At 45.8% G+C, this 22,514-nt stretch overlaps 1 protein-coding gene across 1 annotated transcript in view; it reads right to left on the bottom strand.

Annotated features, from left to right (window-relative positions):
• LOC146816450 (ATP-binding cassette sub-family C member 10-like) overlaps positions 1-20,923 on the bottom strand; it is a 351,699-nt gene extending 330,776 nt beyond the window's left edge. Inside the window, exon 1 of the mRNA XM_085610292.1 lies at positions 20,558-20,923. The gene's annotated coding sequence lies outside the window, so the exon portion shown is untranslated. The remainder of the gene's footprint in view (positions 1-20,557) is intronic.
• Positions 20,924-22,514: the final 1,591 nt, after the last annotated feature.

The raw sequence follows: 22,514 nt of genomic DNA on the forward strand, positions 1-22,514 counted from the left end.
GTTTTTTTGCTCACCATGCCATTCTAGTTTGGACCCAGCCATATGCAAATCAGTCTTGACCCTGCGCCCAATGGAAACAGTCCAGCCTAAACTGCCAGGCCAGGTCCTCCCTGGACTGGTAACAAGCACCCTAGGACCGGTTTCGGGCTTTCAGCCCTTATCAGCCAGGATAGCTTGACTCCAGTGGCATGGAAAGCACGGGACCCACATCTGGGCATACCCGTCCCACTCAGGGTGACAAATGCAAAAAGAACAATTGATGGACAGAATGCAGAACAATGTCATACATTCCCCCCAGTACAGAGATCAGGGCCTGAATCCATCGTTTTTTCGCTCACCATGCCATTCCAGTTTGGACCCAGCCATATGCAAATCAGTCTTGACTCTGTGCCCAATGGGAAAAGTCCAGCCCGAACTGCCAGGCCAGGTCCTCCCTGGACTGGAAACAAGCACCCTTGGACCGGTTTCGGGCTTTCAGCCCTCAACAGCCAGAATAGCTTGACTCTAGTGGCATGGAGAGCATGGGACCCTCATCTGGGCATACCCGTCCCACTCGGGGTGACAAATGCAAAAAGAACAATTGATGGACAGAATGCAGCACAATGTCATACATTCCCCCCAGTACAGAGACCTGGGCCTAAATCCATTGTGTTTTTTGCTCACCATGCTATTCCAGTTTGGACCCAGCCATATGCAAATCAGTCTTGACCCTGCGCCCAATTGGAACAGTCCAGCCCGAACTGCCAGGCCAGGTCCTCCCTGGACTGGAAAAAAGCACCCTAGGACCGGTTTCGGGCTTTCAGCCCTCATCAGCCAGGATAGCTTGACTCCAGTGTCATAGAGAGCACGGGACCCACGTATGGGCATACCCGTCCCACTCGGGGTGACAAAAGCAAAAAGAACAATTGATGGACAGAATGCAGAACAATGTCATACATTCCCCAGTACAGAATTCTGGATCGAAATCCATCGTTTTTATGCTCACCATGCCATTCCAGTTTGGACCCAGCCATATGCAAATCAGTCTTGACCCTGCGCCAAATGGGAACAGTCCAGTCCGAACTGCCAGGCCAGGTCCTCCCTGGACTGGAAACAAGCACCCTAGGACCGGTTTCGGGCTTTCAGCCCTCATCAGCCAGGACAGCTGGACTCCAGTGGCATGGAGAGCAAGGGACCCACGTCTGGGCATACCCGTCCCACTAGGGGTGACAAATGCAAAAAGACCTGTTGATGGACAGAATGCAGAACAATGTCATACATTCACCCCAGTACAGAGATCTGGGCCTAAGTCCATTGTTTTTTTGCTCACCATGCCATTTCAGTTTGGACCCAGCCATGTGCAAATCAGTCTTGACCCTGCGCCCAATGGGAACAGTCTAGTCCGAACTGCCAGGCCAGGTCCTCCCTGGACTGGAAACAAGCACCCTAGGACCAGTTTCGGACTTTCAGCTGGGATCCAGCCATGTGCAAATCCGTCTTGACCCTGCGCCCAATGGGAACAGTCCAGTCCGAACTGCCAGGCCAGGTCCTCCCTGGACTGGAAACAAGCACCCTAGGACCAGTTTCGGGCTTTCAGCCCTCATCAACCAGGATAGCTTGACTCCAGTGGCATGGAGAGCACGGGACCCACGTCTGGGCATACCTGTCCTACTCGGGGTGACAAATGTAAAAAGAACAATTGATGGACAGAATGCAGAACAATGTCATACATTCCCCCCAGTACAGAGATCTGGGCCTGAATCCATAATTTTTTGCTCACCATGCCATTCTAGTTTGTACCCAGCCATATGCAAATCAGTCTTGACCCTACGCCCAATGGGAACAGTCCAGCCTGAACTGCCAGGCAAGGTCCTCCCTGGACTGGAAACAAGCATCCTAGGACCGGTTTCGGGCTTTCAACCCTCATCAGCCAGGATAGCTTGACTCCAGTGGCATGGAGAGCACGGGACCCACGTATGGGCATACCCGTCCCACTCTGGTGACAAATGCAAAAAGAACAATTGATGGACAGAATGCAGAACAATGCCATACATTCCCACCAGTACAGAGATCTGGGCCTTAATGGACGTCGGCAGTTAAAAGTCTCAGAATATGAGCTGGAAAACCACTATTTACAGTGATTTTCAGATCGTTTTCAATGCCACCGAGTGATATCAGCTCCTCACAAGGAGACCGTCTGATGGGAGCCAATATCATGTGTCACACGGTGGCAGGTATGAGTTTTCAGAGTGGGTACTTGGAGGAAAGTTCCCTTTTTGACAAGGTTACCCCCCACTTTTTGCATGGTATCTGAAGCAACTTTGACTGAAAGTGATATGGGTTCCTGCTAACCAGGTCCCCAGTACCAGTGCTCTTTTCCTACACTGTACCATGTTTCAAAAATTGGAACCACTTTAGGCTCCATGTAAGTCCCTAGTAAATGGTACCCCTGGGATCAAGGGCATTGGGACTAGAGAGGGTTCCTAAGGGCTGAAGCATGAATTGTGCCACCCTAAGGGAGCCCTCAGAATGCTCATGCAAACTGCCATTGCAGCCTGCGTGTCTAGGTGCAGAGAAAAGTGAAAAATCATCACTACAAAACACTACATGTACGTCACCTCTACGGAAGGGTGCACTATACCACATGTGTGGGCATATCTGCACGAGTGGATGTGTCCCTGTGATATCGAAGTCAATTCTTAGATCCCACAAGTGCACAGGGACAATCTAACAAGTGCATGAGCTGGATACTTGTGATTACGAGTTCGCCAGCTACATGATGGCTTCACTGTACCCCCAGATGTTTGGTACCACTGATGCCAGTGATAGATTTATTGAACAGTGCACCCAGAGGACATTTAGAGGTGCCCCCCGCAAACCTATCAACTACTAGTGTGTAGTCTTGACCAGCGAGCCCCCACCAGTGGCAGCTCGCATGTCCTAAGGGTGGTAGGGCGGCTGGGGCATTAGAAAAAATTTCAATTAAACAACTTACCTACAAGTGAGACGTCCTCCTCGATGGTCTTCTCTCCTTGAGGCAGGCAGGCTCCAAACTCTGTTCACCAATCCTAGCACTGCTCTCACCAGCATGACAGCAGTTCTAGGACTGGTGGGAGCGGCCTCACTCTCCACTCCACAGCACTCTGGAGGCTTTGGCTTTCTCTAACTTAGCTGTCTTAAAACAGCTGGGCTAGAGAGGTTTAAAGTACGCATGTGTGGCTGGCTGGCCTAAAAGACATGCACACTTTAAACTGAAAGTGCCCTGTCATTCAGCAGCAGCTCCGCCCCATCCTAACTTTCCATTCAGGGCAGGGTGAAGAAAAATAAAATGGTAATGAATGAACTTCATTTTAATTTTCTCTCTGGGGGCATTTCAGTGGGGTGATGCTCCTCCGCTCAAACGGAGGATCTGGCCCTGCCCACCACAGACGAGTTTCTGGCTCCCTGAGGTGCAAGCTGCTGCACAGCAAAAAAGAGATGTCAGTGGTCCCACAGGACCTTTAGGGAGGAAGGGCTCATGTACACTGAGGCCAGAGACCCTACACCTAGTGCCTCCAGGAGAGTGGTAGTGCCTCAGCAATACAGGGAGTTTCTCCTCACATTGACATTTGACATCCCCTAGCTGGGCACCTTGGCCAGAGCAAGATATGGAGTAGGCTAGTCAATCACTTCTACTGGCCAAACATCCCAGAAGGTGAAGGAGTTTTGCAAATCTTGTTCCACCAAGCGAGTGGCAAAGCAGGTGGCCACCTAAAGGCCCCCATAATTCTACTTCCAGTGGTTGGGATACCCTTAGGGTACCCTTGGAAATGGTAGGGCTTGTCATTTTAGGTCCCCTTGACTCTCCAACTGCATCAGGGAACAGATTAGTAGTGGACCATGCTACCAGGTACCCTGAAGCAATTCCCCTTAGGATTACTACTGCTTCTGTTTGGCCATCCTGTGAGGGGACCATTTTGTCTGGTTAAGGAAACCTGGGAGAGACCTCTCAAAGAGCCTATACAAGATATTGTGGGCTGTGGGATGGCAGAGTACATGGGCAAAGCATCACAAGCATTGGCATAGCCAATAGGTCTCGCCTTTGGCACCTTATAAGTGGTTAGCGATGCAACAGTTGCTGTTGTTGCGCCATGGATATTGTGCTGCATAACTAAATACCTATAAGGTCCCAAAAGCGAGACCTATTGGGTATGCCAATGCTTGTTCTAAAATGTTTTTGTTCCTCAGAGATAGAGAAATCTTGCATTACTTTTTCCGCTAAGGTCCCTGCAGATGGCAAACCAAAGTCAGCTGCCAGCTGAACAAGCTTAGCTGCTTGCTCTTTGTTACCACTCTGCTTGGTGCAGTTCGAAAACTCAACCCTCACTTCGTTGCTAGGTATTCTATTACATTTTTTGAAGAGTTCCAGCATTTTCCAAGCTTCCTCTGTTCTTCCAGCCCTTGAAAGCAAAGTGGCAGTCAAATAAAATCAAATCAAACAAATTTATAAAGCGCATGGCTGCACTAGCTAGAGCGTCCCAGCGCTGCGACAAGGACAAGAACCCGGAAATAGACAGCGAGGAAAGAAAACAGCACAGGGATAGAGAGGTCAACCAGAGTAGTCAGATGGGTAGAGCCACGTTTCGAGCTTTTTCCGAAAAGCAAACTCTGACGTTTCCAACCGGAGCTCTGTAGGAAGCATATTCCAGTGGGTGGCTGCTAGAAAGCGAAAAGAGCGTCTGCCCATCCTGGCTCTCCTAATTCTTGGGATGCTGACCAGACCCATCCCACTGGATCTTAGGTCCCGTGTGGGAGCATATGGAATAAGGAGGTCATGCAGATAGGAGGGTCCCTTTTTCTGTATAATATGATGGCTAATACACATGGCTTTGAACAAAACCCGCTCCCTCACCGGGAGCCAATGCAGGGAGGCCAGGGCCATGCTAGATGATGCTCTTCTTGAGAGCATTAGTACGAGGCGTGCAGCCGCATTCTGGATGCGCTGGAGTCTCTGAACACATTTAATATTAGCACCCAAGTACAGAACATTACTGTAATCAAGACGGGACGTCACAAGGGCGTGAACCATCGTTTTTCTGGCTGACACGGGAAGTATATCCAATGTCTTCCGAAGGGTGCGCAGGACCCCAACACACATTCCTGTCACTCGCCTGGTGTGAGTCTCAAAGGACAATGTGGTATCCAACCACATCCCCAGGTTCTTTACCTGATCCTTGGGAGATGGAGTCGGGCCCAAGGTTTGGGGCCACCAGACAGAGGACCAGATCGAGGGGGCCCTACCCACCACTAAAACCTCAGTGTTGTTGCCTTTCAATTTAAGGCAATTTAAGGCCATCCAGGACGCCAATTCCTGAAGAAACATTGAGAAATTCAGTGCTGCCTCATCTGAATCTTGAGTAAGAGTCGCCACAAGCTGAGTGTCGTCAGCATATGACACCATACTGACTCCAAACTTCCCCACAATGTCAGCCAAAGGGGCAATGTAGAGATTGAAGAGAGTTGGGCTCAGTATGGAGCCCTGAGCCACCCCTTGGTCCAACTTCACACTTTTAGATAGGAGAGGTTTCAGTGCCACCTGAAAGCTGCGATCACATAGAAAGGAACAGAACCACTCCAACGCCCTGCCCCCCACACCATTTTCTCTCAGTATTGGCCAAACAACTGCTTGTCCGCCCCATCGGCGCTCGCCTCTTGTCTCTGATCTCATATGCAGCTATTATAACAAGAACACTATCAGCAAATGTAGCCTGGATCTCTGGAGTATGTCTGTCCCTTGCCATCAATGACAACACTTCTTCCACTAAATCGTGTGTGGTGCATGGGAACCTTAAAAACTCAAATAAATAAATAAATAACCTTCATACTGATACTGGGGTTGGTGTTGTGACACTTTGGCTGTGATGAATATAAACGTTTTAAGTAATGCTGCATCCCTAACAACAAGAGTGTCAATGAGACTATGTAATGGCATTTATGTTTTTCTTTGTTGAGTTTTTTTATGTTGTTATGAAAGGCAACGTAATGCTATATTAAAAAAATGAAAAAGAAATTAAAAATGAAAACTTTTTGGTAAACTAACAGGTCGCTTTTCTACAGTTTTAAAATAATGGACACGAACACCATATACAAACAGATGTACATACATTACACCGTTTGTGTAGCAGAGAAAGGCGTGACATACCTGCAACACTTATAAACTATGACGGAGCATAGGCGTAAAATAAGCATAGTCCACACGTGTTTTCCAATACTTTGTGAAATGCCCTGTAGCCATATACTTAACCCCAATCAGAGAGCTCCACTTCTTCTCCATATCACAGACACAAACATAAACTGCCAGTGCAATCTATTTCCCGGATAGTGTTTCATCATGAGCTCGGGGCAGGCTGCCGTTTCTTGAGTCCCTGCTAGGTTTGGTCAGCGCACTGTCATCAAGGATATTGCTATCCGAGGTATAACTAATGGCTGCATAGACCATTTATTACCCATGTGTGTCCCATGTAGTATTCTAAGGGCTAGCTTCCAAACATTCTGGAATGAGGCACACGTGCAGAAGGTGCACAGTTGGAACGGAGAACAGGCGGAGAACTGACTTAAGACAAAATCCTAAACTTACTACCATTTTGGTATTCACAGAAGGCACTTACTCATTTCGGTATTCACAGAAGTTAGGAGTCCTAACTTTAGGACTCCTAAATGCCTTCTGTGAATACCAAAAGTCTTAAAATTAGGATTTCTCGCAGTTTAGTAGTAGTATAGTTAGGACTCCTAACTTTAGGACTCCTAAATGCCTTCTGTGAATACCGAAAGTCTTAAAATTAGGATTTTTCTCAATTTAGTAGTAGTAAACTTAGGACTCCTAACTTTAGGACTCCTAAATTCCTTCTGTGAATACCAAAAGCCTTACAATTAGGATTTTTCTCAGTTTAGTAGTAGTATAGTTAAGACTCCTAACTTTAGGACTCCTAAATGCCTTCTGTGAATACCGAAAGTCTTAAAATCAGGATTTTTCTCAATTTAGAAGTAGTAAACTTAGGACTCCTAACTTTAGGACTCCTAAATGCCTTCTGTGAATACCGAAAGCCTTAAAATTAGGATTTTTCTCAGTTTAGTAGTAGTAAAGTTAGGAGTCCTAACTTTAGGACTCCTAAACTGAGAATAATCCTAATTTTAAGACTTTCGGTATTCACAGAAGGCATTTAGGAGTCCTAAAGTTAGGACTCCTAACTTCTGTGAATACCGAAGTGAGTAAGTGTCTTCTGTGAATACCAAAATGAGTAAGTGCCTTCTGTGAATACGAAAATGGTAGTAAGTTTAGGATTTTGTCTTAAATTAGTTCTGTGAATCGGGCCCATAGTTACTGAGGAAGCAATTCATTGCGTCCGGATTAGTTTGTGTGCGCAACGTTTTCCACCATCGATCTAACATCCCACCTCTTGCGGAACATACAAGTAAAGGTAACAATAAATCTAGTGCACCAAACTGATTGACGCAGTTCACAGAGATCTGAGCCAGTGGGATTCTGAAAGACGCGTTTTGCGACTAGTTAAAACCTTAGGACCCCGCAAGTAATCTGATGCGCTTTGGTCGACACTGTGGGGTGGACACTTAATGGTAGCCATAGCATTTACTGCCACCGAATGGGAATTTTGCAACATATCTTCTGTTCTGAACATTTGACCAGAGTTAAACCTTTTTTCCATGATTACTATTTATCTGTGCAGGGAAGATGAAAGGAGATGGAGTCTAGGGTTTATTTATCATCTCAGCTGAGCGCCAGAGACAGCCACAACCGACATGTGGGAGTGGGGGAGGGGGGAAGTGGGAGTGGGGGAGTGGGGAAGTGGGGGGACACCTCAGGCCATAAAGCGAGGCTTGGAGAACGTTGCGTTCCGAACCCACTGCAATAAAGGAAAGTTACAGAAACGAGACACCGAGGCGCACACTAGAACGCATTGGTGACATTAATCTTGTTAAACGAGAAGCACACAAACAGTTGAACAATAGACGGGTTGCACGCTAAAGAAATATGTAAACAATAACACTAATAATGCGGCTTAGAAATGCTGGGGAAGCTGTAGCAAAAACAAAAACATCACCTCTCGCCGAAAGAAAAGCTGCTGCTGCATTGTATTTTGCAAAAGTAAGCCTTCGCTAGCAAGCAAACACCAATGTAAATGACGGTGTAGCTGTAGGTCAAAGTAAAACATTGCCTGGAAGTAAATGGCAAAGTAAAGCAAGCTTCTGTGTAACTCCGCTGCCTATATCTATAACGAGATAAATGATTTCGGCAAACATCTAGTAGTTTATAATAACGTTATTGCTACATAGTATAAATAAGGCGGTTGTAGAACGGAGCTGTAGCTAAAACGAAAATAAAAACATTGCTTTTGAAGAAACGCTAAGGGGCTTATGTAGAGGCATGGAGCACTAATTATGTGGACTTACAAATGTTGTTACTAAAACAAAACTAACAAGCATTGGCCGCGCGTGAAAGTGAAAGCAGCGAGACGCGGCGGGGGAGGGGCGTGAAAGCAGTCAAGTGAGAGGAAAGACAGATGGCGCCTTATTCGGGCGCTGAAAGCTGGCAGTTGCGTGCGTGCACACACGCAGTGAATGCAAGCGCTAGGCCAGCCAAAGCAGCTTGTGGTAGCACTTTTTAAAGCCCCTACTAAATGTCTCCCAGAGCAGCGCATGCGCAGGCTCTAGCAAGACCTAACAAAAACAGAGGCCAGCCAAGAGCTTCAAAAACTCTGGTATGACCAAAAAGGCTGCACTGGTGGAGTTGCAACCAGGGCAGAAGGTTTGGGTATTGGAGCCTGTGGCACCCAAGGCCCCCCAGTACAAATGGAGTGGTCCCTACCCTATCCTTGAAAGGAAAGGTGCAGTCACCAACCTGGTGGACATTGGCACTAGTAGGAACGCCCAGAGGGTCATCTATGGTAATTGCCTGAAATCTTTCAATGACAGGGCTGATGTGACAATGATGATGGTCACTGATGAGAATCAGGAAGTAGAGGGTGAACTTCTCCCTGACCTCCTAACCAGCAGCCCCAAAGATGGGTCAGTGGATGGAGTTGTTTATTCAGACACTCTCTGCCCAACAGCAAGCTGACTGAAGGCAAGTCCTGGATTAGTATATAGGGCTCTTCTCATTATCCCCTGGACAGACACACTGGTATGCCCATGATGTGGACACTGGGGACAGCCTGTCAGTCAAACAAAAATCTATCAACAGTCTGACCATGTTAATGAGAGCATCAAAGTTGAAGTAAGCAAGATGCTGGAGTTAGGGGTTATTTGACCCTGTGACAGTCCCTGGGCTATGCTCATTGGTCTTAGTCCCTAAGCTTCACTCCAGCAGTGGGATACCAGAGCGGAGGTTTTGTTTGGACTACATAGGTCTCAATGCTATCAATAGGACAGATGCACACCCCCTGCCCAGAGCTGATGAGTTGACAGACAAATTGAGGCAGCTAAGTTTCTCAGTACGTTTGACTTAACATAAGGGTACTGGCAGATTGACCTAACCCAAGGAGCCAAATAGAAAACAGTATTCTCGACCCTAGATGGGTATTATCAGTTCACTGTAATGCCATTTGGTTTCAAAAAATGCCCAGGCCACCTTCCAAAGGTTGGTGAACCAAGTCCTGGTTGGGTTGGAAGCTTTTAGTGCAGCATATGATATAATGATATTGATGTCTATCGTTCCACCTGGCAAGATCACCTGATCCACCTTGGCGAGGTTTTGCAGGCCCTGCAGACTGCCGGCCTCACTATCAAGGCATCCAAATGCCAGATAGGGCAGGTCACAGTTGTATACTTGGGCCACCTGGTAAGTGGAGACCAAGTGAACCCTTTACAGCCCAAGGTCCAGACAACTCTGGACTGGGCAGCTCCAACCACTCAGCCCCAAGTCAGGGAATTCCTTGGCTTGGCTGGGTATTACAGGAGGTTTGTGAAGGGGTATAGTACCATTGTGGCAACCTTCACAGAACTTACCTAAAAGAAGATGCCTAAAAAGGTAAACTGGACAGTTTGTTGTCAAAAGGCTTTTGACACCCTGAAAGAGGCAATGTGCTCAGCACCTATTCTCAAAGCTCCAGATTACTTGATTCTCCCATGCTCAAAGATCCAGATTACTCTGGACAGTTCACTGTGCAGACTGATGCCTCTGGGTAAGGGATAAGAGCAGTCCTATCCCATGCCAATGACGATGGCCATGACCGACCTGGTGCTTTCATTAGCAGGAGGTTTCTCCCCAGGGAACGGTTTTGGACTGCCATTGAGAGGGAAGCCTTTGCTGTGGTTTGGTCCCTGAAGAAGTTGAGATAATACCTGTACAGTACTCGCTTCCTTGTCCAAACCGACCACAGACCTCTCAGATGACTGATGCAGATTAAAAAAAAACTTTTGAGGTGGTCCATCTCCCTAGAGGAAATGGAATTTACAGTGGAACATAGACATGGGACTGACCATGCCAATGCAGATCTCCTTTCCAGGTATTTCCACTTAGTCAATGAAGATTCTCTTGGGAAAGGATAGTCTCATCCTCTTTCCTTATGGGAGGGGGTTATGTAGGAAAGTGCCCCTTTTGACATGGTTACCCCCCACCAATTGCCTGGTATCTGATGCAACTTCTACTGAAAGTGTACTCGGTTCCTGCTAACCAGGTCCCTAGTACCAGTGTTCTTTCCCTAAACTGTACCATTGTTCCACAATTGGCACCACTTTCGGCTCCATGTAAGTCCCTTGTAAATGGTGCCCCTGTTACCAAGGGCCTTGGGACTAAAGAGGGTCCCTAGGGGTTGCAGCATGAATTGTGCTACCCTAAGGAGGTCCTCACAGAGCTTACGCAAACTGCCATTGTAGCCTGTGTGTCTTGGTGCAGAGAAGAGTCGACATGGCACACTTCCCTGTGTGCCATGCCTGCAAAACACTACATGTGGTATTGGTAAATCACCCCTACAGCAGGCCTAACAGCCATAAGGCAGGGTGCACTATACCTCATGTGTGGGCATATCTGTGCGAGTGGATGTGTCCCTGTGATATCGAAGTTAATTCTAGATACCACAAGTGAACAGGAAAGCTATAACAAGTACATAGGCTGGATATTCGTGATTACGAGTTCCCCAGCTACATGACGGCTTCATTGTGCCCCCAGATGTTTGGTACCAAACATCTTGTCTTAATAAACCCACAAGGATGCCGGTGATGAATTTATTAAATAATGCACCCAGAGGGCACCTTAGAGGTGTCCCATGAAAGCCTACCAGCTACTAGTGTGTTGACTGACTTTTCTTGACCAGCTAGCCACCTCAGATGAGTTTCTGGCCCCCTGAGGTGAGAGCCATCGTTCTCAGAGGCCAGGAACAAAGCCTGCTCTGGGTGGAGGTGTTCACTCCTACTCCATGAAGGAACTGCATTCCAGAGAGGGAAGCTTCAAAGGCCTCACCGCCTTTGTTATACAACACTGGCCTCTCCAGATAGTGGAGATTCCCCCCCTATTCAGACCCCACTTATTGGCAGCAAGGCAGACGGGAACATTTGTAAGATTAGGAGGTTTGTCCCATACCAAGCCAGCACCACCCTTAAGGTGGACTAGCTGATGTGGACAGCACCTTTTCAGATTCCTCCATCTTGTTTTGGACGGAATTAGCCTAGTAGGGTCAGGGTTATGACCACTTCCCACAGGAAGTGGTCGTATAGAGGGTGTTGACTCCCTAAAGGTAGGCAGCCCATTTCCTACTACATGTCACTCCCCTTAACTCCCCGTAATTGAGTATTTAGGTGGCACCCATGAACTCAAGGACTCTGTTTCGACGGATCAAGAGAAGATGGATGAAGAAGAGTCACATCCTGACAAGAACAGCAGAAGAGCTGTGGACATTTGGTGCAAAACCATGCCTTCTCGCAAACTCTCTTGGCAATTGCAACAGAGTGACTCGCCCTGCAAGTTGGAGATCTACCACAGCCTTGGGTAGCCTGCCAGCACTTTAAAAATCGCCTACTGTCTCCCTTGGATTAGAGAAGCTACTCCCCTGCAGTCAAAAAGCAGGGTCTGGTCCACTGCCTTGCAGCTCCCCGGCCCGACTGATGCCGCAGACTACCAGGAAGAGGTACCCATGCTCTAGAGGGTCAGATATGTCTCCTCAGCAAGTGTGAAGACAACAGGAACAACCGGAGCCATGCAGTACCAATACCCAAGGTATTCAACACTGTGCACCAAACAGAAACAGCGGGAGTCCAATCCGGATTCTCACTGCACTTCAACTGAACAGCCATCGAGGGACATCAGCATATTGAGACCCACTTCGTGAGTGGCCCCAGTAGTCCTAATTTTGCCCCTGCCAGCTGTGTGTCCCTAACTGCAAGGATCGTCTTTGCGCCTCCAGCATCTACCCACCACACACGAGTTTCTGGCCCCCTGAGGTGAGAGCCCTCGCTCTCAGAGGCCAGGAACAAAGCCTGATCTGGGCATAGGAGATCACACCTCCTCCATGAAGGATCTGCATTATGGGGCAGGAAGCTTCAAAGGCCTCACCGCCTTTGTTATGCAACACTGGCCGCTCCAGATAGTGGAGATACCCCCCTATTCAGACCCCACTTATTGGCAGCAAGACAGGCGGGAACATTTGTAAGATTAGGAGGTGTTTGTAAGATTAGGAGGTGTGTACCATACCAAGCCAGCACCACCCTTAAGGTGGACTAGCTGATGTGGACACCCACCTTTTCAGATCCCTCCATCTTGTTGTGGAAGGAATTAGCATTCTAGGGTCAGGGTTATGCCCACTTCTCACAGGAAGTGGTCGTATAGAGGGTGTAGACCCCTAAAGGTAGGCAGCCATTGGCTACTACATGCCACTCCCCTTAACTTCCCTAAATTGAGTATTTAGGTGGCACCCATGAACTCAAGGACTTAGATTTGACGGATCAAGAGAAGATGGATGATGAAGAGTCATTTCCTGGCAAGAACAGCAGGAGAGCTGTGGACATTTGTTGCGAAACCATGACTGCTCGTAAACTCTCTCGACAATTGCAACAGAGTGACTCGGCCTGCAAGTTGGTGATCTACCACAGCCGTGGGTAGCCTGCCAACACTTTAAAAAACGCCTACAGTCCCCCTTGGATTAAAGGAGCTACTCCCCTGCAGTCGAAATGTAGGGCCCGGTCCACCGCCTTTCGGCTCCCCGGCCCGACTAATGCCGCAGACTACACCCATGCTGTAGAGGGTCAGATATGTCTCCTCAGCAAGTGTGAAGATACTAGGACCAACTGGAGCCATGCAGTACCAATACCCAGGGTTCTGGACACTGTGCACCAAACAGCACCAGTCCAATCAGGATTCTCACTGCACCATGACTAGGCAGCCATCGAGTGACATCAGCATCATTGAGACCCACTTCGTGAGTGGCCCAGCAGTCCTGATTTTGCCCCTGCCAGCTGTGACTCCCTAACCGCAAGGGTCGTCTTTGCGCATCTAGCCCAGTCGACCTAACCAATCTGCATCCGAGTCACCCGGCCCAAGTACCGAAGAACTGGCTGTGCCTCCTTGCTCCAAGAGCCCTTGCGACTCGGGCTTCCGTTTTGGGGCTATCTTACTTGTCCCAAAGTCCCACTGTGCAGCCTGTTTTCAGGTGGCACCCTTATCTGTAGTGCACACAGCTACCAACCTCACCAGCACCCTGCTCCCGGCTAAACCCGGGCAGGTCCCGAAGAACTGCTGGAGGTACTTTGGACCATGGACCATTACAATCCGAAACCCAGAAGCTGACCTCCCTGAAACTGACTGTACTTACCGTTATGCATAAATGACTTTTCTACCCACAGGATTGCATTGTGCGTAAAGGCGCACAACTTTGAAAAGTTTACTTACTTATGAAAATTGATAACAAAATCAGTACTTACTTTTGAACAAAGTTCTTGGTTTTCCAATATATATATAAAAAGAAGTGTTATTTTTCGAATTCGATCTCGGATTTATTCTTAGCTTAGCACTACCCTCTAATAAACCTAACTGCTCACCCACAGAGAGTGAAAAAATAAAATGGTAATTAAATAATGTTATTACCATTTTATTTTTCACGCTTTCTGTAGCAGTGTGGGGGTGCTACGCTCATTCACTCATATGGAGGAACCGCCATTGTTGATTATCCTGCAGCATGGTCTCATGTGGTCCATCCATATACCTACAGCGAATTGCATGAATATGCTCAGAGTGTATAAGAGATAACGAGTATGGAGCCCTTCAAATGATGATTGCTTGAAAATTGGTGCAGAAGACACCTCATAATACAAAGCCTATTGTATACATGGCAACATATTGGGAATACGTGGGAATTGTTTTAGAGACATGCATTTCAATAATTTATTTTTCCAGTTAGCTTTCATCAGAATGAAGGGGAAATTATGAGAAAGTTAAAACATAATTTTAAGCTAAAAATCTCCTACCTACATTATGGGTTTTGCCATTAGGGATTAAGTGCTGCTCTCCATCAGCTTACCCTTATCTTTTCATGGGCTGTGTCCACTACGGGGAACAAAGCACTGTGCAATGATCTGAAATGACTGAGACAAGACGCCACAGCACTGGAACAAGATATAATGCCTGTGGTCCAGTACCACCTAGTACTGTCCTAAAGCAAAGCACTGGTTCAAGATCAAGCCAGGATGGCTAAAATAACACAGTGTTGAGCGAAGAACACATACCTTGAATCAAGGTCACACAGTACGAGATCGGGCAATGCTGGATCAACATTACACAGAGCTTAAACAAGATCACATAATGGTGGTCAAAAGAACAGTCAAAATCACGCATGACTGAGTCAAGGTCACGCAGCACTGAATCAAGACAACATAGTGCTGGCTCAGATTTGCCTGTTGCTGACCCAATCTTACTCATTACAAAAAATGGGGTAACCCAATGGTAGTCAAGGACCTGGGTAGGATTTGATACAAAAAACAGTGGTCCTAGACCTTCATTTATAAATCAACCAATGATTATATGAGCTATTGGCTCATATGACTTAGTGCAAATATTGCTCGTTCCCTCTGGAGCAACCTTTCCAAATTGATAACGTATTTAATATTGTCTGGTTTTCACCATTTGACCAAAATAAAATACATGGTGACCCAGATTATGGTCTGTTGCACTTTTATGTTTTTGTATCAGACCCAATCTTACTCAACACAAGCGGAAGAACATACATATCTGGCTTAACAATGCACAGCGCTGGCACAGAATCAAACACTATTGTTCCATGATCAAACAGCGAGGGCCCAAGATCAAACAGTACATGTCCAACGTCACAGCTGGCCTACTATCACACTGTGCAGATCTTTATGCACAGTTCTAAACCTGGTACATTTGTACTGAAATTCTGGTGGCATAGAATGCATAGTCCAAACGTAACATGTCACTTTAAATGCAATGGGCAGCATACACATTTGAGAGGATTAAGTATATGTCCCTCAGAACCTGGGTATACAATAAAAAAACTACAAGTGGTTCTGTCGGGTGACACATTTCTTAATCAAAAATTGCAAAGGATGCTATTCATTAAGCCTTGATACTAAAGGCCAAAAAACGATCTCAAACAGATTGAGAGAGCTTCTCTTAGAGATAAAACAAGCGAACCTTCTGCAACAAAAATAATTATTTGAGCCACGAAACACGACAGAGAAAACAATTTAATTCAATATATTGTTCAGCTGCCCATAACACACAGAATACATACAATAAATGTAATTAAATTACACACCATATATCACGTGAAAAAATCTAATATTCCAAGTGTTTAGACATACAAACACGAAAACATTAAAAAACATATACAGTCAAATGTCCAAACACTTAAAGTACAGGATATCCTTATATCTTTCTAGGACATATGATATTCACATTGGCGTCTCGACCCTATGATCACGTGTTATTGGCAATACATCATACTGGGTCTTCAGCAGGACTAAAAAGACCAAAGGACTGCCTCCAATGGATGTAACCAGGAGCACAACATTTGTGTCCTCTAAGATACCCTCACAGTATATTCCATGTCACCAGAGTCCCCAGCTGGAGTACACTAGGTGCAGATGGGGTATGTATCACCCAATAGTCCTCCTTGTTATGGTCACAAAATCCATCAATTGGATATGACGTTATTTTGTGTAGAAGCAATTTCTTCCCTGAGCAGCTGCAATAGTGTTCAATGACTGGTGACATGGAATATACTTTGATGGTATCCTGCAGGACACAAGTTTTGTGCTTCTAGTTACATCCAATGGAGGCTGTCCTTTGGTCTTTTTAGTCCTGAGGCAGACCCGGTATAATGTATTGCCAATACAACTGGATCATAAGGTCGAAATGTTGATGTGAATATCATATGTCCTACGTCAGCTATCATATAATACATTACGATGATATAAGGATATCCTGTACTTTAAGTGGACATTTGACTATACATGTTTTTTGTTTTCAAGTTTTTATCTGTAAACACTTGGAATACTTGATTTTTCCACAGGAAGCATGTTAGCGTAATTTAATTTAATTTATTGTATGTATTCTGTGTGCTATGGACAGCTGAACAATATATTGAATTAAGAAATTGATTTCTGTGTCATGTTTCGTGGTTCAAATTATTCATTTTATTGCAGAAGGTTTGCTTGATTTATCTCTAAAAGAAGCTCTCTAAATCTGTTTGAAAGAGATCATTTTTGGCCCTTAGTATTAATGCTTAATGAATAGCATCATTTGCAATTCTTTATTAAGAATTGTGTCACCCGACGGAACCACTTGTAGTTTTTTTACACATTTGAGAGGGTCATAGAACAAGACAGGCTATTCATTGTCTTCATACGCTTTGTGCCACATGTCCAGAGGGAATTTTCACATACAGGAAATTTGAGCCTATTAACAAGGGTAAGGCCAGGGCAAATGAATACTTGACAGATGGTACGTGTTGTTATATAATCATATCCTACCCCCAGTCCCACTCTTTGCCACGCCCCCTCGATCAAGTTGATGAGTACCTGCACTTATTTTTTCCCATTTAAAGCACTGCTCCTATCTGTTTACCTTTTTGCTTTCCTGATGTACAGCGCTCTGATACCCGAAAGGGGCATGTTCGCACTATATAAAACTCAATAAATAAAATTAAAAAAGAGAGAGTACTGAGATCCAACAATATCCACTTCCTATGTATTCCAAAATTTGTGTGAAGTCATGCCGTGGAGGTAGCTCCTTTACTGTTCTCACAACTACACTATGGAAAAGCATTTGATCTAATCTCCATTGGACTAAGTCTCTGGAGACCTTCCAAAGGCAACTCAAAATCTAGCTATTAGACACTGCTTAGTTTTAAGTGGTCTCTCAGCTAGTCTTTTTTGTCTGCTTGAGCGCATGGGTGCTTATGTTTGAAGAGATCCCAGTTCAGACGTGAGACGTTCAGCAAGATAAGGATTTTACATTTGCTTTACTTCGCATTCTTCTGCTTTTAGTTTTCTTTTTTCTATGAGAGGTGCCAATAGCAATGAGTGCAATCTACAAATAAACACACAAGATGATGGACGGAATGTTGCACATTGGCAAAACATTCACCCCGAGTGGGAAGGGTATGCCCAGACGCGGGTCCCGTGCTCTCCATGCCACTGGAATCAAGCTATCCTGGCTGAAGAGGGGTGAAACCCCGAAACCGGTCCTAGGATGCTTGTTTCGAGTCCAGGGAGGACCTGGCTTGGCAGTTCGGGCTGGACTATACCCATGAGGCACAGGGTCAAGACTGATTTGCATATGGCTGGGTTCAAACTGGAACGGCATGGTGAGCAAAAAAGCGATGGATTTAGGCCCAGATCTTTGTACTGGGGTGAATGTATGACATTGTTCTGCATTCTGTCCATCAACTGTTGTTTTTGCATATGCAATCTACAAATGCCATCATAGATGTCGTCCGAGAGTAGTTTAGCCCATCCTGTGCTTTCACATTGCATTCTGGTACTCGTTAAGAGTACAGGATCACAAGGCCCAGAGCAGTGACTATGGGCCAGATGTACCTAGATTTTTCAGGTCGCAAATGGACTTATTCTCAGAATCAGAATGCCCCTTTCTAAGTACCAAACCTATTTGGGAACCCATTACCGAATCGCAAAATAGGGTAGCAATTCAGTATTAGGAAGGGGCGTGTTAAGGGCATCCCTTCCTAATAGCAACTCGCAGTCGTAAGTGTGACTGAAATACGGTTGCAAAACATTCGCATTTCACCACCTACTTAAAGTAGGTGGTAACCTATTCACAAACGGGTAGAGGTCACAAGGTGACCCATTCTCCTTTGTGAATGTATACGAAAACGTTTTTTAAGAGCAGGCAGTGTCCCATGGACCACTGCCTACTCTTAAAAAATTAAAAGAAAGCTTTTTGTTTTTGACACGCATCCCGTTTTCCTTTAAGGAAAACAGGCTGCTTTTAAAAAACAAAAACATTGCTTTGCTTAAAAGCAAACACAGGGCATGGTGGTCTCTTTCCCCAGCAGGCTACCATCCCTGTGTTTTTTAGAACTCCCAATGGGTCGCAAATTGTGACCTACCTCATGAATATTAATGAGGTAGGTCAGTTGTAATCCACTGGGAATCGTTAACAGTGTAAAACACACTGTTGTACATAGCTGTTTGTGATTTTCTAATAGCGAATCATAAAAATTAGCTATTAGGAAATCGCAAACAGAAGTCTATGTACATCTGGCCCTAAGGGATGGAGGTGGGCGCGCCACTGGAAGCTGAAACCGAACGCAAGCCTGAAGCGTGGCTCTGGTTCAGCTATAGGTCCCGTTGGAACCTTGAGCCTATAACAAGCCGAGCTTTCATCTGGCTTCTGCTTGCCACCCTAGCTCTACCTTTATGTACAAAGAGGTCAAAACAAAGCACTAACGCTGGAACTAAAAAGGAGAGACAGATATTCATTTAGTGGCTGATTTATACAAAGTAAAATCAGAAAACCTTCATTAATCGTGGCACAACCGCTCAACCAAATTGGGTGATCTTCGACGAATATTTGATCAATCCTCCTTTTACTTCATTATCTCATAAGAAAACTCCTCCAAATAACGCGAGTTCGGAATGCCAAAAGTACAAAAATCTGTTGTGTTTAACCCATTCTGTTAATTTAATAGACTATAAAGTTGATCTATCCATAAGAAACTGGGCCACATACAGGGTTCACGTGACAACCGTCTAACCTACTAGTTCATTAATGGCAGTGTTGCCAGAGTGGGGGTGGAAAGGGTTCAAACTATCACTTTTATTAAGTACTTTCCAGTGCTACAATGCGACGTATTAATGTCAATACTTCCACATATTAAAGAAATATCGTTCAGCATATCTAACCCAGGCGTTGTACCTGATGTTATTCATAGAAGTAATGTGTTTACAATATGTATTTTATGTGATGTTTGTTGGATGATGTATGGCAAATATTTGCAGGGTTTGTATTAAATCCAACAAGAAAGAAAGTTGGCTTGAAAAGCTTTAATTGAAGCAGCACGGCAGACTTCCTCCCAGCTCCAGACTCCTACAACAACTGAGTCTTTTACTGGAATACTACATCATTAGTTCTACACTAGAACATAGAACATCACCTGAAAGTAAACACAGCTCATGCCACTAATAAAGAGATATTACACTCAAATAAGTACAATGTAAGTTACAACAGTTTGGCTTGTGCACGGCCGCAAGAGCCAACCCAGGCCCTTGGCTCGGCTCTAGCTCGGCTCGCCCTATTAATGTGTCGGCTCGCCCACCTCGACTAAGTGATGAGGACACTGTCCCATGTCAGATGTGAGCGGATCAGATAGGCTTTTTACTTTGCGTTGTGGTATTTTAAACTCTGAATTTGTGATGAGAAAAACAAAGTACAGAAGCCAGACAGGCGAGAGGGATGAGTTTTGTAGTGTTCCTATTCACACTATGTCATAACAGAATGTTGGGTGGTTACTTCCAGCTTCCTGTAGTAGACAAAAGTGATAATGTCACTGTGGCTGATACGGTGAGATTCGCCCCTAGGTCAAGAACACCTTCGAGGAAAGTATTGTTCGATGATTAAACCCACTTCATGTACTCTCGTTCACTCGTTTTCGTTCAAAATACTTTATTCGGTTAGTAAATACTATAAAAGCATCACATACACAAAAACAATAAATGCATTTAAATGTTTGATCACTATAAAAAAAAATACAGTACTTCATGTATTCAATTTCTTCAGAAGGAATAATTGACTGTAATTGTGTGTGGAGATTCATTTCCACCCTTTTCCCTTCTTCCCTCCCTTGCTTTCCCTTTCCTCTGTTTCCCTCCCTTGCTCCTATTGGACCAAGGGCTCGAGCTCGGAATGTTGAGGTTGAACGTTCGATGGTTTGACAGTTGAGGGCACGAACGAGGCTATGAAGAGAGGTGAATAAACGCGCTCCTGTGAACTACCATGTATTCACTCGGCTTCCACGCTGTAATGTCACACCTGCGATGCTACGAGACCAGACAGCGAAGACGGACAGCGCCGGGACCTGCTCGCGCGCACCCGTGTGGGGTCGGTACTCACCCGCGGCAGCATCGCCGGCCCCTCCGTCCCTGCGGGTCCGACCAGAGAGGGATTCAGAAGAAGTGCAGGAAACCTGGGCTGCTGGACGAGATGCTTCCGGATCACAGGGGAGGGAGGGCCCGTCCTGAGCAGCTCTTAGCGTGGCTGTCTCCCGGTGGCCGCGCAGCCGGCGCGGGCACCGGCAGCACACGAGTTCGCACACGTGCGTCCTCTTGCCGCCGAGTCACACACACGTGCTCTCATTCACAAACATGCTTTTTAAACCGGCTCGCTCTAGCCCGGTCGTGCCGGGCTTACTTTACGTTACGTCAGAATCCACAGTCCAAAGAGCTCTCTCCGTGTCCCCAAGGAGCCCGGCTCGCTGTCTTGACAACTTGCACCCACTAACCCGCTCACGGCGTGGGATGTTGGCACATTTCCCAGAGCACCCGGCTCATGCCAGGGAGCGACTGCTGCCTTAAACCATGTGAGCTGATACCAAGTTGTGCAGCCTGCGTCACGGCCTCGGCTCCAGGGCAGTCAGATGGAGGCTGTGGCGTAATAGGCATACGGTGCGAGTCAGCTGCAGGTTGTATGAAAATGATGCATCATATGATACTCCGGTTTTAAAAGAGACACCGCGCCAGGTGGCATACTCTCCTGCGGATGTGCACACTAAAGGGGGCGTGGTCCGAAACCAAAACAACCGTTTACAAGAGGCTCGCGTGCCAGGATCCAATACCGGAATCTAATACAGGTGTCTAATACAGGTGACCTTCAGGTTCGGTCTGTACCTCCTCATCCAGGATGTCCGTGTGCTTCTGGTGCTCCTAATTCTAGGTCAAACTCCATAAGATTACCACAAACATGCTAGGAACAGTACTTACACCCACCCCACACCCATCCAACACAGGTGTTGTACCTGATGTTATTCATAAAAGCAATATGTTTACAATATGTCTGTTGCACGTGTGTATTTTTTTTAATTGCTACTAGTAGGCATGTTAGAGCGAGCTCTTCTTACTGGTGGGCAGTGGCGGCTGGTGACATTTGACAGTGGTGATGCGTAAAAGTTGGGTATGACTTTTATGTAGCAAGCGAAGCAAGCACGCTTAATGGGCAAATGTGGATTCCTGTCACAGACCACATAACTGTAAAGCAAGAAGAGGTACAATTCTAATAAGTCATGGAAAATCATTTGCGGCCATTTAATGTCACTAGTAAAGCAAAATGTGTAGTTCATTTATGGAATAGTGCAGTTCTGTTTCAGGACACACAAACTGTACAATTAAAGTTGGGTGCTAGGGACAAGAAAAATAAATATAGCAGTGTAAAGTATTCTGAAAATGTATTAGAGTTGAGGTCACAGGCTTTCAATGGCCGGTAAGGGACGCAGATTCTAAAGAGAAGACCACTGTTTATAAGAGGTACACCATGAGATGTAAGCAAAAATGTGAGGACTTATCTTGGGCACATCAGTCAATGCTCCTGCAGCGGTGGGATAAAAAAACAAGATCCGCAGACTATCTTATTCTAAAATGTTTGCCAGAGTTTTCTAATTCCATCTCTCAGCCTGGCCATATCCACTGAAGTATGTTCCATTCTGTTTTGTTTCATCATTTGACACTGCGTGGGAGAGTCTGTGGAACATATGCTGTGAATGATGTACATAATATCGCGCTAAGATACCCTTTTGGTAATAGTTCTGGGTGGTGGTATTTTTAATAGGTGATAGGCGCTTATGGGTTGATTCACCTGTTATCTAGTGAGAATTGTATTGATCACGGTGCTAAAGGGTTGGGGAGAACCACCAGCCTCCCTAAATTATTGTGGCAGAGCAACAAAACAGTCATCAAAAGGGTATACCCAAGCACACATAAAGTATCAGTTAGCATAAATGCAAGATTATTTAAGACATGAAACAAAAATAAATTAGACTTTTGCTTCTTTCTTTGTGATTTCATTCTTTAATATTCCT

Source organism: Triturus cristatus, chromosome 6 (genome assembly GCF_964204655.1).
Source record: "Triturus cristatus chromosome 6, aTriCri1.1, whole genome shotgun sequence".
In the NCBI taxonomy this organism is placed as follows: domain Eukaryota; kingdom Metazoa; phylum Chordata; class Amphibia; order Caudata; family Salamandridae; genus Triturus; species Triturus cristatus.